This window comes from Haliaeetus leucocephalus, unplaced genomic scaffold (assembly GCF_000737465.1).
Source record: "Haliaeetus leucocephalus isolate CR32 unplaced genomic scaffold, Haliaeetus_leucocephalus-4.0 Scaffold93, whole genome shotgun sequence".
In the NCBI taxonomy this organism is placed as follows: domain Eukaryota; kingdom Metazoa; phylum Chordata; class Aves; order Accipitriformes; family Accipitridae; genus Haliaeetus; species Haliaeetus leucocephalus.
In genome coordinates this window covers 860590-880246 of record NW_010972529.1, presented here as the reverse complement: position 1 = coordinate 880246, position 19657 = coordinate 860590, and the positions used below count along the sequence as shown (strand labels likewise).

Below are 19657 nucleotides of genomic sequence, written 5' to 3'. Positions count from 1 at the left end.
ATTTTAATTTAGCTGATGTGATGCCAAACATGACATCCTCGTCTAGTTTGACTACAAAGTTGTGATTGATGTCACACAAACTAACTTGATGCTTCAGCATGAGGCTTAAATACATTAATATATTGTTAGTTAGACCAGCCTTAAGTAAAACCTCAAAATTCTACCAATGTTTCCCAAAGCCATTTAGATAAAGAAACATTGATGCAACAGCCATCCATCTTTTCCAAGCAGATTACAGTGCCTTTCATGAAATAAGCCAGGAAGCAATTCTACATGCCAAGTCAGTAAACAGAAGTAGATTTAGAATTAGAAGAGTATTAATGCCATTTTTAATTGGGGAAAAAAGGCAGAAATAATTAAAAACTAATAATCATTATGGAAACCCAGCTGAAACATTTGTTGATTTTAAATTTAAATGGTCTTGCATTGGACTAACAAAGAGTTGTATTCAGAATATTTTCAACGCTCTCTTACTTAAAAAAGCACTTAAATTTACTGCATTTTTAATTAAAAGAATAACCTACAGGACTTGGAAGAAAAACCTGGTACAGCTTTATGGATTACTCTGTTGCAAAGAAAAAAAAAGTGATAGTGTTAGCTCCATCAAGAACATCTAAAACAACTTCATCACATCATTCAAATGAAGTTCAAAATACTACAAATATAAAATTTTACTAGTATGGAATTTAGATAATGCAGTATTTTCTCCTTTCTCCTCCCTCTTACATTTGGTGATTTCATTGCATTGTCTTAATCTTTTCACCTATTAGCAAGGGATCATAAACAGCAACAGGAGGGCTGGTTAGGGTGCGGCAGCTAAAACCATCCCCATGGGTGTACCCAAATGTACTGCTCTGATTTTAACTCGGACATACAGGCTGAGCCATATGGCTTAATGCTGTATTTCACCATCGCTGCTGCAGGGGAGGTAACTTCCAATAGAGGACTGGTATGGACGGCTGCGGGCACTCAGTGACTCAGAGCCCAGTTTAATTTAGTATTACAGAAGACAACACCCTTAGCTATCTTTTGTCCTGTGCTTTCAGGACTGAGCACTCCACGCATGGCTGTTGCACCAGCCGGATCCTGTGGCCCTGTGGCTACTCCGGTGCACACCCCAAACTCTTCTCAGCTAGTGGGAGCTTTAGAGGCATGAAGAAACCAAACTCTGGTCCCCATTCAACCTTTTTTGCAACAAAACCAAGAAAAGTCAGTTCTACTGTGATTTGGTAGAGAGACAGATGCAGTGATAAAAATGTACAGATGATCTGCTGCTGCAGCTGAACCCTCTTTGCACAGGAAAATTAACTCCACTGGTGTTCTTGGTACCACCAAAAACGACCATGCTGAAGGAGGCAAGGGAAACCTCACCAAAAGCAAGGAAACACTCATGTGGGGAGCCTACGGACCTCCAGGCATTTCCAGAGGGACGCAGCACTGGCTCAGCCCTCTGAGCATCCTCATGACTTCAGGAGTTGGCTGCCCAACTCCAATGGCACAGTCCAATGTGCATACGCATCCCTGAAGACAACCCAAAGAAAATGGCTATCTGCACTGGTCTGTGAGAAGCTGGAAGTATAAATGGTCATTTAGTCAAAAAACCCCACTCAATTTCTATACGAAATCTTGAAAACCTGGCCCAGGCACGTGATCTGTATGCCGCACGCGCTTAGGGATCAAGCTCTTCACATACATTTATGTTTAATCCTTTGAGCACTATTACAATGTCATAATGAAAATAAAATAACAGCTTTCAAGCGTAGCTATTGAGATAATCATGTTCAGACAGAAACAATCAGAAAGCCCAAGTCCTCAAATCCACAATTTACAGTGAAACAGCTAATGCTAACAGGTAGCATTTCAAATCACATTCTATACTACTGAATAAATTTGACAACATTATACAATGTTGTCCTATCGGGTAGACCTATTTTCTGTTATTAGCCTGATGAAATAACCTGCAGTACTTACACTGGGCATGTTCATATTACTGTTTTTTCTTCACACTTACCACCATCGCTTATTTTCACATATTCAACAAGATTTTAGGTGAACAGTCAGATCAGCTGCATGGGGGATGTTTTTCAAAGAAGGGCACGTGCCTTTAGAGATGAGGCCCCTTTTTTTCTAAATTTTTAAATTCTAGAGGATTCTGTTCAATTGCAAGCCAAGAATTTTGGCATGCAGCACCCAGGCTTTCTGACAGGTTTATTAATTTATTCAGTTGTGAAGCTTAAGCAAGGCTGTATCTTATAGCGAAGGTACTAGATTAGGGCTCCACTCTCAAACTTAATTCCACAGATTCACAAGCAAGTATCTTAAATCTCCTTTTACAGATAGAGAAATTACTTTCCTATATCACTGAAATGAAGTCAGAATAAATCCATTTATATAGGTGAGGTGCTCAAGCAGGTGACGTGGTGGTGACAAATATCTCTAGTTGGACAGAGGGGACTGTGCTCAACACTGCATAATTTCATCAGAGCATCAAAAACACAACGTCACTTTGCTTCACATAAAAGGCCTCTCTAAAATGAAGTGAAAGGAATCATATGCACCTCCTTAAGGGACAACCAGAATTAGTCTTATATACAGACTTGTAGGACTCTCTCAGTTACTTTAAGATAATACTGCAATAAATTGTAGGTCAGGCATGGTGGAATATGAATCCCTGGCCTCCAGCATTCATCTATTAGGTTTAAAAAGAGAGGTCAGAAGAAGATAATCCTCTTATTGCTTTATCAGTTTTACTAGTAGAGACTCTAAATGTGAAATTTGGTCCAGCTTTAGCAATAAAAAAATTATTTTCATTTGCCAACATCCCAAACCTCTGCCTCCCAAGAGCTAGGGCTGGGAGCCTCACTGAGCTCCAGGAGCACCCGCAGCATCACGGAGGCAGCGGTGGGGTGGATCCAGCCTTGAGCACCCGCCAGCTTGACCCAGCCAACCCTCCCAGCTTTTGAAAGCCCTTTGAGTGGGGAGCTGAGAAAGCAGGCGAGCGGAGAGGCTGGATAGGACTCTGCACATGTATATTCCTTTCTGAGACCTCCGGAGAATTTTGCTAAAAAACTCACAGCAATAAGTTTTGGTACCTTCTGCTGCGAAGAGGGTAGCGAAAAAGCAAGCACCACCAGGAATGCATGAAGTTGCTGTCTCTCCCTTCTGTACCAAATTCTGAGTAACATTAAGATGTGACTAACACCTTTCTTCAGATTGCAGCAAGGCAAGAAATTTTATTGCCATTTGGAGAATGAATCAGTAGCTCTGGGAGGAACAAAACCTTCTAAAAGCTTTTCTCTTCCCTTATTCAAATATACATTTTTTTAAAAGAATTTGAAAAGTGTAACTCTAAATACCTGCTGAAAATGCTTTAATCCTTAATTCCTTTTCATCAGTATTATATGGTGCCAAAACCTGTCCTCTGTTGGATTTGTTTTACTTCTCTCTCTGAACAATCTAGGACCAAAGTGTGTTACAGAAAAGTCAGTGGAAGCAACAGGTGGGCAGAGGTTTTGAAAATCTGATGCCGCTCCCTTAAGTGACTTATTTTGGGTTTCAGTGAGCAAAAAGTGCATTAAACTTTAAAGGGATTCCTGTACAGAAATAGCTCTCCACAGCTGGCTGGTCTCATTAAGTTTAAGGTGAGATGCACACTCTGATGAGCAGGTTCGAGATTGCTCTTAAAAAGCTGGCTATCTGCAGCTTGTCTGTAATCTTGTCTAAATTACAGGCAAGCTAAGAATGGCCAGCTGTGCTTCTCCTAAACCTGCTGTGTGGAGGAAAACCCCAGTCAGATGGGGGGTATCCAGTCATCTCAGGCAACACGGGCTGGGGAACCATTTCAAAGACACGATGGTCAACTTGCAGGCTTGTGATAAGCACCACAAATTTGGAGCCGGTTCTGGTGGCAAGCAGGATCTGGCCCCTTGATCCCAGGAAGGCCTGGAGCTCAGAGTAGGACCCCATACCACTTCAAGGGTGCATGTATTTACAGGGGCTGGCAGGCAGGTCTACGTCCTGGAAATGAGGTCAGCTGAATCCAAAACCAGCTCCAAAGGTAATTCCTCAGACTTCTTGTTCCTCTTGTAGACAACAGCTCTAGGCTAAAACAACTTAGGGTAAAATGCACTGGAAATGTGGAAACTATATTCAATAAACATCAGAAAAACTTTGTAAATGTTCCTTAATCCACAAAATCTATGTGTGAGGAGCCATCTTCCTTTACAGAAGCACTGTGGCACCAAGCAACCATGCCCGAACTGTGAGCAAGTCGCCAGTGGCAGGAACCGTTCTCCTACTCCAACCACCGGACTACACTCCCTGCTAGAGGCAGCCCCCTTTCATCTCTTCAGAAAATCAACTGAAACCAACTTAAACGTAAAGCTTTTGCTGAAGGAAAGGAATCCAGCAAAGCCCCAAATGCAGATCAGGAACCTGAAGGTTTACTTGCATAACTTCACTCAGTACATTTAAGTTAGTGTTATGTGCTTGTCTCATGAGGACAAGGCTCTACCTCCCCAAAAAACACTTCAGCTGAAAAGTGACCCCCCAACCCTTGAGCTAACAACAGCCTCCACTGGCACCTCCAGAAGGAAAGCCAGTCTCCAAGGAGTAAGATGCCATCCCTGGATAGCAACTTCATAGCTCTCTGCTATTGTACATCGACCACTTACTACAATGTTCTCAGCCTTTTATTATCGTGCCATCTCTATAGCTCTGCGTACTTCAGTATATAGGATGTTATTTTTTCTCTTAATAGATTTATTTGCAGTTTTGCCTGCCTGACCACTCACTGTCTGGGAGCTGTGGTTTTACTGGGCTCCTTCAATTAACCTTCAAAGATGTCAACGTTTTTTCCCCTGCACATTTATACTCAGCACCAAACAAACATTTGTTAGAGCACTTCACTGTTTACTTTCACAAGACACATTTCTCTGATGTTCTACATTGCTGAATTATGCAAAAATAGCATACTCCACTGACATACTTCCTATACGTTTTACAAGTTATTATTATCTATGTTTTATACACACAAGGGGCATGTTCTCTTGAAACGTTTTTCTTCTGAGACACCATCCACCCCACTCACCTTCTGAGAAGTGATCATGGACCCTGCTGTATTTATACCACAGTTGTATCTGAAAGCTCCAGTGTGGACTGAAACCGGAGCTCCCAGCTGCTTTACAGTCACACAAGGATACGTGATCCTTGGTCCAGGAGCTCACGCAAAGCTGTAGCTGTTTTCTGTATCGTTGTAGACTCAGGCTTGTCAATTATTTCGTTGACATTTATTTGGTGTTGGCAGGGAAAGCTATGCAACAGTCCAGTCCCAGCTCCCCTTTCACATGGCACTTAATACTTTGGGGGAACCAGCCCACACCATTTGACAATGGAGACCAGGCTATCAGCAGGCATAAAGTGGCTCAGCCTCCTGTTTTCCAGGAGGACTAACCAACAGACACCTGATGAGACTCCAGCCCCTGCAGCACTGGCCAGTATGCCCGATGCAGAGAGACCAACCCCTAATTCTAGCCCTCTTGCCTCCAGCCCCATCCTATCCCAAATCCTTGCCCTTCCCCACAGTCTGTTCACAGCCAGCTTCTCCCTGCCTCCTTACCAAACACCTTTCCCTGGAAAAGAAGATCCCAGCAAGGACAGTTCTGAGGTCCTTGGAAACTTGAGGTCTCTTCGTTACCTGTGAAGCCCCATGAGCCCAAATGTGGCTGCAGGTAGACCTTCCCCACAAAGCCTCTATTTTCAAATAATCCTGCCCCCTTCTCCCAAAGATGCACCCTCAGCCCTGCAGATGTTTTTACCCTCAAAGCCATGGTTCCAAAAAAGCCTCAATTTCTTTCTTTTTGCTTGCCCAGAAGCATGAATCAAAAGCTGACTATGGTAGGTACCGCGGTTTTCTTATGCTCCCGGACAGTCGTGTTCTGCTTATTCCCCACATTACTTAACGTTATTTCAAAATACAGACTCCAGCTGTTTGAGTACCTATGCAGATGTGCAAATTTGCCCTCGTCTGGCCTCAACCACCTGCTGCAAAAAGGCTGGAGGTCACATTTCAGCAGAGAGGCACTGGCTGTCCCCTGGCCAGGGGGGACAGCCCATGCTGCCAACCGCTGCAGCAAGGAAAGGCAAGGGGCTCCGAGAGACACTGCAAATGGGCCCAAAGTCTTCATGGAGCTCTGGATATTTATACAGTTTTACCAAGTCCAGGTGGCCCAAAACAACTGACTGCATTTACTTCCTCCTCGAAAATCTTCTGTTCCTTTTAATTTCCCTTTAAAAAAAAAACCATAAATTCCAAACTTGAAGGTATGCTCAGGTAACCATGTCAAGCATAAAGACCTGTTTTAAACAGTAAACAGAAGCTGAAATGTCATGTATTCATTCATATGCCTCCAGCAATGACAGCTTGAAGGAACATATCAAATAGCATGACTTTCCAAATTTTTAAAAAACAGGCTGGTAAATTACAGTGATTTATCATTCCACAACAAAGTACACACACAAAAAATTGCTTCCCAGAAAAAGATTACCGAGAAATCATCCAAATGTTACTAAAGTACTAAGATTAATTTGCTTAAAAAAATAAAAGCAGTGAGGAAATTACTCCTGCTGGCTTTTTTTGTCATAAGTTCCATCTTGCAACTTCTAACTGAATTGACTTCTGTATTCTGCCTCGAGTCTTACACCAAGGCTATGTGCATTTCTGGTGCCTGGTGCTGCCTATGCTCACACCTCTTACAGCAGCGCCTCACTAACTCCACTCTGGGATGCCATAAAAGTCAACAAAAATGCAACTTTCCTCCCACTTAAGGAAAAAAAAAAATAAAAAGGCATTTTCATTGTTGCAGTTGTGCAATGGGAAAAGAAAAAGGGGGGGGTCCTTTGTTACTGTTAAAAAAAGCATATTAGTCATTTTTAACCAAAACAACCTTTGGCATGTATTACACATCACTTACAGTGAAAGTCATCAGATGCTTGGCAAAGGTTTTCAGTAACCACTTTAATTCACTGCATAAACCTGTAGCGATCACTTAATAATACCTCCCCCAGGAAACCTGGGAGTATTTAACGCTTCAAATCCCATGGCGCTTCATCTGCAGGCTTCTTCCAGCAACCCCTGGGCTGCAGCCATGCCACATTGTGCCGCAGCATCCCTCCAGCTGCAGAAGGGCCTCATACGTGTGGGTCCCCCTCACCAAGCGAGGTGGAAAGCAACTCACAAAGGCAGGTGAGCAGCCTCCCTGCAGCCAAGAAGCAGCAGACAACCTCTGGTTTGGGTCTTCCAAGTTTTGCTAGTGTTCATGCAAAACCTGGGCACGGGCAAGGACGTGCCTGATCCCTTTGGAGACAAGACTTCAGCGTCGAGACACAGCTTTCCCATGACTGGGATAACCCAAAAACCGTCGTCTTAGACACTTGCCCCGGGCACGGAGCTGGCAAGCCGCAATTATATGGCTGCATTTTTTAAAACTCAGATTGATCACTTGTGTTCACTAATTTCAGGTTGGGAAGTTTATACCACACGGTTAATGCCCTTTGACGCACTGGATTTGGGGGGTTTGGCAATATTTAGCATAATCACATGCAGGCTGTTAAAATCATTTTAGCTTCTTGCAGCTAGGCCCATCAGTTAACATGCAAGAAATGTGCCTATCAAGCAGTGCTGTTCAAGTGAATTTTGTTTTCTGGTAACTATTACATACTCCTTCTCCTGCACATCCCAGACCTCGACCAAAAGCCGCCCTGTCCCGACCAGGATTTGGTCCCATTTCCTGCCTGGGCACAGGGAGGTGGCTGCACCCAGCAGCCTCCCACCTCCCTTCCCTGCGGTGGCCTTGCGCAATGGGGAGTCTTTGTCTCCTTTTCAACGTCTAAGGGCCTGGAGCACACTCTGAATATACCTTCCCCACCCAGGTTAATGCAAATGAATAACAAAGCAATTTTCAGCTGGGAAGCAGACAGCAGAAGGCTTATTTGTTTTCCCTCTGACTTGAGGATTAGAGGGACTTGGCTGCAGGACCGCACAGTGCTGTTTGCTCACCTGGGAAAGTCACGTCACCAGGTTTTCAGAGTTTGCTACAGCAGTTTCTAATATGATCTGTGAAGCCCCCTCTCACCAGAAGCCCAACTGCTGCTAGGGTATTTTCAGCAGCCACACAGCAATGTAGTGTATGGAAGGAGAGACCGGCACTAGCGGCTCTGTCCATCCTCCCAAAATGGTGGAGGCAGGTATTAATGCAAAATCTACACGCTTTCTTTTTTTCCTCCCACCTCTGCTATTTTATAGGCTTCCAAGCACCGCTTTCCGGCTTCCGACAAAGTGCTACAGACAAGGTCTGGCAACTCCCCTGATTCATCCATCTGCAGCTATGACTCGCTGCTGCCCTACGCTGCCTACTTCAGAGAGCCTTATCTTCAGGGAGGTCACCCTCGGCACCCAGGACAACTGCCTTGATAGCTCCAGCACTATGGGAGACATTTCCCTAGGCACACAGGAGGCTTTGGCTCTATGGAGCAAGAGGCCAGTGTAGCAGAACCAACCCACCTCTACCAAGCAGCTGCCGTGGTCCTAAGCCCCTGCCTGTTCTGCCAGCAGCTGTGCAGCCCCCTGTGGCCGTCCCTATAAGCTGAAATGCATCTGGGCAACCGTACTAGTGCTGCAAGTATTGATAGAGAGAAAAAAAAAAAAAAAAAAAAAAAAAAAAAGACTGTTTCATAAAGACAATGCTATTCAAGTGCTGTTTCTGCGCTTATTCAATATAAAATCCCCCAAACAAGTGAAGCGTTTTCTTGCACTAGTCATATGAAATGGAGCCCACCAGTTCCAAAATGTTTGCAAGAGAAAATAGAAATGCAGAGCAACTTGCACAAGAAAAAATGTTTCTGCCTCTTCAGAAACAAACACAACCACTCCCACCAGCAGCAGCATCTCTATCCCCTTATGTCTGCAGAAAAGCGCACCTACCATGACTTTCACACATTCCTATGTCCACAAGTAATCCATATGCCTGATCTTTGGACAGATGCAAACCGTTCTTGAAATGTCCCTGACTGCAAACACTCATGCCATTACAGTGGCGTGCACGTATATGCAAGGTGATTTGCAGCCAGGCCCGAGTCAGCTTACAGAGGTACTGCTCATTAGCTGTAACTCAGATACGCCTATGGCAATGCAAGGTAATGCAATTTATCTTATACCACTCCTGGTGAAGTTGCACCATGGCACATTTGCTGTGCTGCTCCTAAGAGCATGCACACAGTTCCTGAAGCCCAGCTAATGCTTGGCAATTTGTTAAACTCCATTAACATCACTGTGAGTTTGAGTTCTTAATTACCCCATAATCTAGACCAACTCTAGACAATAATAGAAAATGCAAGAGTTTAAACCACTGCTGGTCTCCCACGAGCTAACCTCCAATCCACCACCCCAGACCTCGCTGCTGGGAAGACCACCGAAGGCAGAGAAGGAGAGCAGGAACTGCTGTGGGCGCTGGCAGCAGTGAGACCACCGAGCCTCCTGTGTGGGCTGCGTTTGAGCCAAGGCAAGGGCTGGGCGCAGAGACCCTTCACAGGACTGCGGCCACATGGGACCCCTCAGCCTGCATGCGCCCAGATGCACACACTGCCTAATGGGCACCCCGCTACACCGCTGGCCACTGCTGGGATCATTTATTTGCTTTGCTTTACGAAGGCTTTTTAAGCTACCTGAGAACATTGCATTCCAACTCTTATTGAAAGCGTAATTGGAAGTCTCAAGAAGCAATTACATTAAAAGCACTCTGCAGTGAATCAACTAACTACCCGTTTGCCCACAAGCCTCTCGCACCAGCCGCAGCACCCGCCGATGGGGCTGTACTTTCAGGACGCGTGCACGGAGCTAAGCACAGAGGAAGGCTTCGTGCACGGGAACAACACAACAGCTTCCCCCTGGACGGAAGAGGGGTTTGTTAGCTATCACAAACACTCCCCCTTCCTCAAGTCCTCTGACACCATCCCACTGGGAAAGCAAACAAGCAGCAGACAGCAAGCCTGCTGAGCCAGGGAAAAAAGATGTTCATGTTTGTTTACAATTAAATTAAAATTTGAGATGTCACAACTAATAAAGAGAAAAACTACATTCTGGTTCTAGAAACCCCTAAATCTTCTGTGACCTATGCCTTGTGAGGCACAGTAAAAATAAAAATATCTACATGATAACTTCCCTTTTTTTCCCCTGCTTCTGCACTGTTAGCAGCACAGCTGGGCTAATCCCATTTCCACTGCTCTGTATTCTGACCTCCTTAAACAACCCCATGCTAGGATGTTAAAACACTCTAATCTATAAATAATGTATTCCCCTCATCCAGCAATGGATTACTGGGCCATAAAACTCACTGGAATACACCACACAGTCACCAGTTTAACAAAATAATACTGAGAAAGACCATCAGTAGAGAGTCGTCCTCTTTCTTGCCGAATTCTTTTAAATATTTGACACCACCGTTACTTTTGCGTTGGATTTTTCTTTTTTAATAAATTGTTTAGGAGCCGGTATTTTATTTTAGTGACCTCTTTTTTCTACCCACCAAAGACCCTTTATTTTTTTTGTGCTATTAATCCTCACAGCATGGCAAAAGACCAGCACTGGCTAACTAATCAGAGCCAAAGTGACGGGGGAGCAATAAAGGGCTCGCTGCTGCCATACACCACTAGGCCTCGACACACACGGTGAGGCCATGCTTTAGACCCAAGCCAATCTGTTGCCCCAAGTGGGGAGCTCCCATTTCTGCCCCCGATCCTCCTGCTCCAGCTTCTGGCAGGAGGTTGCCCAGGCATTCACTGGACCCCGTGCTGGGCCAGTACAGATCACTGATCCTGCAGGAAACTATCCAGATTTTCCTCAGGGTTCATTTTCAAACAGCCATTACCTACAACTCAAGCCATAATGTGCAACTTCATTTAAAGGTAAATGAGTCTGCTCCGAAGACTGATATCTAATAGGCTTGCTCCCACTGCTGCAGTGGTGCAAAACCAATGCCTCTCCTTGCTGCCAACGCCAGCAGGAATCCTGCCACTGATTTCCCAGAGCAAAAGCATAAAGCTCAAGCAAACGTTTAAATGATGCAAATTTGCAGTTTGGCAGATTTTTTTCCAACAGGCATTCTGGAAAAATAAAGTGTTTCTGCCTCAAAACAAGTTGGAAACCTCTTAAAAACAGAAGTGCACCCTTTAAAGAGCAAATTCCCCTAGGAAGCGTAACCAGGCACACCACACTCCAGCACTTGATTCCTTAGCTCCATTTGTCGTGATTAACACAGCAATTTTCCACACATTTTCCATAATGCGCAGATCACTTTTAACTCTGAAAGGATTGGGGAAAAACAAGCAACCCACCAACACCCACAAAACCTGCTTCCTTCGTTCCACTGCACTAATCACATGTGAAAATTTAAATCACTCCCGCAATATGAAAATGCCGTCAAAGGAATTAATAGTCACCTTGACAATGGGCTGGTTTCTGGTACATTAAATGAAACGATTAAAGCACTAACATTTCCAACAGCTACTGCGTGGCTTAATGCCCCCAAAAAAGTACACATTATACTTTGCCTCTGCACGGGACGATTAATCATTGCTGATGGGTTGCAGCGCAGCTCTGAATCAGGCCTGAACCCTGCCCGTTGGAAAGCAAGCCCGTGCCCCTCAGGAAGCAGAAGCCATATCCAACATTTCTACAGCAGCTTTGAAGACAGCGGGCCGGGATGGCGAGCTGGGAGAGGATGGTGAGCCGGCCCCTCGGCAGCAGCCAGCTGCTGGGGGAAGAGCAGGGCTGGGAGACAACTCTGCCCGCTTGGTTATTAGCCCTAATGCTTAGTCACAGTAATTGCAGGGCCAGGGCTCTGTACTCACATTTCCTGTCACCAACCCAAGAATTAGGCAATTTAGATTGAAAGATAGTAACCGGTATATAAAATAACTTGGTAAGCGATCGCAGAAGTAACTAGGAGAAAAATGAGCAACCCAATATGGAAAAGCTTCCCCCAGCCCCTGCTTCTGCAGCATTATCAGATGTTCGGCCAGTGCGAGACCCCACCAAACCCAGCCTTCCCACCCTTACTGAAAAGCACAGCAGCATTGCCCTTCACAACATTTCAGCTTTCCCCACCTCGCAGAAACACCTAACAGAGCTCAATTCAAGTTGAAACCTTTCACGGGGCTCATTTTCAACAATTAAAGAACATGGCAACCTGTAATTACTGAAAATAAAGCCAGACAGCTGGAGAAGGGAAGCATCTTTAATAAGTAACTTGATACTACATTTTCTCTCTCAGGGAATTTAGCTATTAAGTCCCCAGCTCCCATTCAATCAGTTTGAACTCTCGGTGTCTGCAATGAACCCGGTGTACTTCTGCTACCTGCGAGCAGCGCAAACCCTGGAAAAGCAAACAACACTTGACTACCTGATTAAATGCGGCTCAGAGAAAGCAAGACCCCCATCCACACTGGGGAATGACAAAAGTTAGGAGAAGAAAGCCTTATAGGGCTTCCTGGACACACGGCATCTTAGACAACACAACAATGCTATACCCCACAAACATATTTTCCCAGCTTTAGCTGAGCTTCAGCTGCTCTCATTCCCCCAGGCCAGCACGTAAAACACAAGCAAAAGTTAATGTCATTTGTGAAGTAGCTTACCGCTCATCATTAACAGCACAAACATCTTTGCCTGGTGTATTTCCCAAGCCCCAGCTGCCTGTAACAGAGAGGAGGAAGCGCCAGCGTTTCATTCCCCTTCTGCTTCAGAGTGGGTGTAACTCGTTAAGTTTCATGCTAAGATGAGATGGGTCAATTGGGTGTGTTTGAAGGTTTGGGGTTTTGCCATGTTTCCCTCCCTCCCTCTTTCCCTCCCTCCCTCTCCTGATTAATTCCTCCCGTCGCAGGCTTCAAACGAGCTGCCACTCAGCCCCACTGGCTCCCAAAATCTGAATTCCTAAGGACACCCCTCCGGGCTGACTTTAACTCACCAGCCTGGTGCGCTACGAGAGGAGCCAGAAACTAAAAGAGCCAGTCAACCCACAGAGGTGACTTGCGTATCAGCTACACATGAACCAGCCACGTGGTCCCCTTCCTCACGCTGCTAAACTGCATCGTCCTTGGCATTTCATTGTATTTTCAGGGAGCAATTCACCAGCCAGACATAAAATAAGAAACTTCTGACCTACTCTGGGCATTTTGCCACTGCCCTCAACTCCCTTACGTCCCAGAGGACTTCTCCCTGGGTACGCATCTGACGGTGCTTCTGTAGAGGACGCGTGTTCAAAACACACAGGCAATTGCCTCCCACTAAGCTGTCCACAGGTGCAGAAGTGATGGCAAGATCAAGAACCACAGAGATTTAAAAATTACTCATGGATCTGGTTTTACTTAATTCACTGCTTCCACGTAACTGTCTCTGGATTAGGATTTGAGCAGCAGCATCTTCAAGACCAAGGTTGGTTAATGGTTGCTATAAATAAGAAATACCAATACAAAACCCAAACCATCTGTGTTTATCCCCCAACCTCCCCCACCTTGACTCTGCACTGTTTATACGGGAGAAGAAAAACAGGTATCAGACTACGCGGGGAATGCAGTAGACAACACAAGAAATATTTTTTACACACAGAAAACAAATTAATTAACAAATTAACATTTACAACTCTGTGTGATACTTCAAAAATACGGAGTATTAAGCAATAACCATATCCTTGCAGTTCTGCCCTCTGCAACCCAGCAATGACCACAAATTGGAAAAAGGACGGAAACATCAGGAAACAAAAAAAATAAAAAGGCAAAAGGTATGTGCAGAAGCCCAGTTCTCCCACAGGTTTATACACACTTCTGTGCGACTGCAGTGATTAAATAGCTGTAGTGAGGCTATGTGCCTCCACATACCCGGGTGCTACAGATGCTGGAGGAGAGGATGGGAGGAGATGAGTCTATTTTGGGCCAGCCAGAGACAAGACAGTTGGAGAAGTGATTTGATGCAGCACAATCATTCTTACATACCCCATTATCAGAAACAGGCACGCAAGCCAAGCTTCCTGGTACAGCAGTTAGTTTTAGCCCACTTCAAACAGCAGGTTTGGTTTAACTTTACATCTGAGTACTTGCAGCATCAGATGTTTCCGATTTATCTGCCCACGCTTAGAAAACACCAGGTCCCCCCATGACCACAGGCACTCCTGATAAGCACCGGAGTCCTCCACCTCGACAACAGAAAAGGGCTGAAGGCAGGATGGCATCAGATGTACCATTTGGACTAGAAAGCACGGAAACAATCGATCCTTAGCCTTACAGTTAATTTAAACACCAAATGAGCAAAGCCAACAGCTCCTATTTGCGGGCCAGGCAAGAGAAACAAACGGGAAAAAGCCCAGGGGAGCGGACCGCCTCCTCCAGAAGTTTTTGCACCGGTTACTAGCAAATCCCGGAGCAGGCAAGCAGGTTTGGCAAGCCGCGAGTGACTCAGAAGGCGACGGGGGCTGCTGCTACCTGCCTTCGGGTTCACTCGGGCACGGCCAGCACTCGCCATTTTCAGCCCATTCGAACAGCCCAACAGGCAAAGCTGCGTTCAGAGCTCCGATGCCACCCACCCTTAATCGCTCCCATCAAAACAGCTTCGCCTTAACACGGAAACCGATGTGTACGTATACACAGGCGTGCATGCACACAAGCTCGCATAGATACAAAGCAATTACGCTCCAGTCCTAAAGGAGGAACATATATGCTTACTACAACAGATCACAAGTGATTGTCTGAAGCATTTTTCAGCTTAAGAGGACTAAAGGAGGCACACCCTTTTGCCGCCAGCATCAGGTCGATTTGCATTCTGTCACAGCAGTCTGGGGCATCTTTTCCTGCTGGTTTGCTGCTACCTATAGCAAATCCTTGGCACGGCCAGGACTCCCAGGAAAACACGAAGTATGTGTGCCCCCCTCCCTGTAAGAGCTGCTTTCAGAAAGCTTCAGACAACCAAGTCATAAGTCAGCAAGTCCCAAGTCGGTCTGCCTACCAGTGGATTTTAAATCAGTGTAGATGGATGAAAGAAAAGCAGTGATTTCCCCTTCCTGTCATGACCCATAGCACCAGAATAAGAAACAGCAAGTAAAAAATAGCAAGACTGACATATGGAGAGATGCACGGAAGAATTACAGGTGCCATCACGTAGCTAAGATCTGGGGTTTTTGCAGATACAGCACTTGATTCGCTCGATCTGGTTGTGGCTGCAATTCTCAGGGGGGACTGGAGGAAGAGGCAAGGGAAGCCTTGTCCCCAGCCACGTATCAGCCAACCTGCCCTCCTCCAAAGCTTTGCTGAGAAAAGAGGCGATGGGCCTTCAGGGAAGCCTGGCTGGGGCAAGCGAGCCGCCAGGGTCCGGGCTGCAGGGAGCAGGTGGCCCCGGCCGCTCGGGGAAGGTGTGGAGCGGCCGGCTGACAACAGCCTCGCCAAGAGCTCTCCCGGGCAGTGCTGTGGCTTGTCAGCTCACGCCTGCCCGCTGCGGGAGAACAGGCATTTCCAGGCCCCGGCCCCGTCACCCCAGCTCGGCTGATGCATTTGGATACACGCCTTTTGATGTGGGCTTCCTCTGAAGGCGTGCGAGCCAACTTATATAAATCTTAATGCTCTCCTGCGCTAAGCAATTAGCGAAGACCTACTGAAACCTGTTTTAAGAGAACCTAGCATATTCTGCCCAAAACGGGCTGGAGACAACCAGGCCAGCCACTGAGCTGGATGACTGGAGGGGCCATTGCCCCCAGGAGCTTGAAGAAATGGCCATCAGCTAACCCCTGTGGCTGGATGAGGGCACACATTTACCCTCCCCTTCTCAGTTGAGTAAAGATAACACCACTGGGAAAATCCCCTTTTTCTTCCAGCGTCAGCAGGACAAATCCCAGCAACCCTCCAGGGAGTCCACAGGCTCTCCCAAATATCCAGCTGAGACACAGAGACCCCACCACAGAGCCCAAAGGAGAAAGGTCCCCCCAGCGTAGCACAGTCCACTGCAGTACAGCACCTTCCCAGTGGTGAAAGGAAGGGAGAGGAACTCCCATCAGACACAAGCCAAGTCTGTATCCTGCATGAAGGTGTATTTATCAACCCTAATTAACACCCCTGTCTTCTCACACCCTGGCACACCTGCTAATTAGCACACATGAGTTAATATCATTTTAACAATGAATTATCACTTTGGGCAGAAAAATGGGAGTCACTTCAGCACAGTGACTCACCCCGAGCACAGCAGCAAGGTAAGATACAAAGAGCATTGGCCGCCGCTTGCACAGGGCTACGCAGACCATATCTCTTTAACTATGGCTTACTTTACAAAGGCAAGGTGCTTCAAAAATTCATGATTGTATCTGTCTTATTTTCCACCTGCACAAACAGGTGGCCTTGGAGAAGCGTCCTCTCTCCATCCTCCAGACAACTGGAGCCACTCAGGTCCTTCTTCAAGTCATTATAGCCATGGTGGAGTTTCTAATGGTCCCAGCCACTGTGATTATCGCCTGCTTTGGTCAAGCATGTTTCAGGACATGACCCAGGGCCCACCAGGCACTTATCTGCCAGGAATGACCCCAGGGGAACATGAAGGTGCTGATGCCAACACCAGTTTTGGTGCTACTCCAAACATCCCGTAACCACAGACCAATCTGTCAGCACAGGCAGGTACCCCAGCACATGTTACTGCAACATTACGCCCCTTTTTCACATAACACTGTAAACTGCAGCCCTACAAATGTGGCCTGGGCTTCAGAGTTCAAGCCAGCTCTTGCACATCACTGTGGATGATGTGACCAAGCCATGCACTGGCTTTCACCCTGGTAACCCCCCTCCCCTGGGAGCAACACCCACATTTGTGCCTGTGCAGCCTCATGCATCTGGCAGGAGGGGCTGTGACCGAGACTACTACTAAAGCAAAGGGTTGTCTCTGTATAGGTGGGGACACAGTTTGGCTCAAGCCATCTTATATTCAATAATAAACTGAGGAAGAAAGTCAACTTAGCCTGCATTTATTTTTTTTTTAAAGCATCAGCTTTCAAACTGGATCTCTGTGATGCAGAAGCTCACAAGAGGGCTCTGGTGGAAAACCATCACACCACCATCAGAATCACTTCTACCCCCTCAAATTGACATTTAACGCTACCTGCCTTCACTTTGTCCAATAAAAACCTGCAAACCAGCCCTTGACAATTAAAGAACATTAACACCATGAAAAATTATACTAGATTGAACGTATCCATAGTCCCTGTTATCAGAAAGATTTTCTCAGCCTCATGTTTCTATTTGGGATTAGGAAGGGAGCTGTGAAAGGCAAGTGTTGTTCAGCCACAAATAGTTTCCCTTCAGCCTCTACAAAAGTAAGGTAATGAACTACAGGGTGGTTTTTTTCCCTTTGGAGAGGTCAGCAGATATATCAATTCATGGGAAAACTGATCCCCATTGTTACACTGCAAGGGTAGTTGAAAAAGGTTTCTAATGAGCTACAGGGAGTGGATGCTGGCAATGAGCCAGCACCCTTGCCTGCAAAACCAAGACAAATGACAAGAGGCATGAACTACCTCTGGAGCAAGTACAAGTTAAAATTCAAGGTTTGCATTTCATCGCGCTGCTTGTGGCTGGCAGCTCTCACACCAACTTTGCAGTGTGTACGCGGGCACTTTGCTCACAGACACTCGCCATGCATAACTTCACAAGCAAAGGTAGGGCTCCGCCTCTCTTTACTGGGACCTCCAGGTACGTGCAGGTAAAATACACACCTCTGTGTATACAGCATTAGTATCTATAGAAGAGGCTTGCTTCTAGTCATCTAGCCTCAAGAAAATACCTGCAATGGTGAAGCTCTTCTGGACACAGACACAAGCACGCACGCACGCACAGATGTACCCGAAGTCACCACAAGCTTCTGCACCTCCTCTGCACTGGGATGGTTTTATAGGGTGCCCAACACTGTCTGGCTGCACATGGTGGCTCCAACCCAGCTGCCTCCGAGCAGGGAAGCGGGTACCACTGCAACACCCCACATTGCACAAGCCTTGCAGCAGCACCCGCGAGCCCATTCGGTCCTTAACGCAACTGCCACATGGTGCAATGATGAGCCAGAGTTTAACAAAACAGGGACTGTTCCCTTTTTCGATGGGAAGGCTCGAGGAGGAACATTTTATTCAAGACCTCTAATCTAAACACCTCCTCTCATTTCTTTGAAAGAAATAGGCGGTAGCTGCTGTCATTTTCATGCCGTACTCTGACACACTTCCACCACATCCCTGCCAATAGTTTTAATTTTGTTGGAAAAAATCAGCTCAAAATGAGAGTGACAAGCTGTACGCTGGTGATGATGCTGTCAAGTGATGGATAACGTAGGTTTACATTAGTTGTCAAAATTTTTCAACACTAAAAATAAGTATCACAGGCTTTTGGATTCACTGCATTGAAGTATTAAACATACAGGTTATTCATAGCTTCAAAAGAGCTCAAAGCCAGGTAAAACCAGCAAGGTGTGACGTACAGCAAAGGTCTCTGAGCATTATTTATTTTGAGAAGAAAAAACAACACTCCTGCCATTCCTTGCCTGCCCCAGCCCAACAAGAAAGGGCCCAGAGCCGCAAAGCTGGGTAATTCTGGGAAAGCCCAGGAAAAGCAAGGAGGTTGCTTCAGGGCTGACATTTCCATTCAAGGGATGACTTCTCCCCAAGCAGTGACCCGCTGATGGACACCGGCCAGGCAGCAGGCTGCCAAAGGGGACGTTGTTTTTAGGGGTAAGATGGCACAGGAGGCACGGGGGGAAAGACAGACCATTTACAAACCAAATCCAGCTTGCTTATTCCCTCTAAGTCACTGAGATGACTAGCACAGGCAGAGTTGTCCCTATATTAGGCCAATATTTATAGCAGAAAGAAAATGAAGCATCATAAGGAATTACTAATTAGATGTTATCATAATACTGTGTAGAAGTGTGGAGCAGCACTCCAATGTACCTTATAAATAATTAGCAAATTAACTTTCACAATACCCCTGTGAGGCATGTATTATCCCCATCTTCTGCACAGCCAAGCGGAGAGTGAGTGATTTGCTCATGACCACAGTCCTTGAGCAGAGGTGGGATTGCAACAGATGCCCTGGTCCCCTGTCACTAACACCTGATCCAGGCATGGCCCGGTCACCCACAGTGAAAACCTGACTCAAAACATGCTCATGTTCAGTTAGCCAGAGCACCTGACCTGCCATCTATGTTTTCATGCCAATGGTGAGAGGACAGAAGATACCTGTCCCAGCACAAAGCCCATGAGTACCAAAAAAAGCACGGTGGCACAGTTCGCTTAAACATACTGAAGTCCATGCTGCTGCCTTAAGGAGAGACCTCACCCTACAGCCACAAACTCCCCTCTCAACACATGTACCGGTGCTCATGGCAGGCCAGTGGCTTGCTGGTTCAGGGGACAGCTTGAGGTGAAAACTGGCCCTGCTGGAAAAAAAAAGGCAGAGTTTGGGCAGAGAGGGGTCCCCTGCCCTCGCCAAGTGCATGGCTGCCTGAGCACAGGGATGGGACATCAAAGAGGAAGAGGGAACTGGGAGCCCACTGGTTACATCTCCCATGCCATCAGACTGTGAGCCACGCTGCTCC

The 19657-nt window shown here is 46.2% G+C and overlaps 1 protein-coding gene across 3 annotated transcripts in view; it reads right to left on the bottom strand.

The window, feature by feature from the left end:
• TIAM1 (T-cell lymphoma invasion and metastasis 1) overlaps positions 1-19657 on the bottom strand; it is a 156299-nt gene that overhangs the window by 106465 nt on the left and 30177 nt on the right. The window contains exon 1 of one of the 3 annotated variants that reach the window (XM_010585276.1): positions 17920-17983. The exons of the other annotated variants lie outside the window; for them this stretch is intronic. The gene's annotated coding sequence lies outside the window, so the exon portion shown is untranslated. Of the gene's footprint in view, positions 1-17919; positions 17984-19657 lie in introns of those variants that run through there. 3 annotated transcript variants of the gene reach the window in all.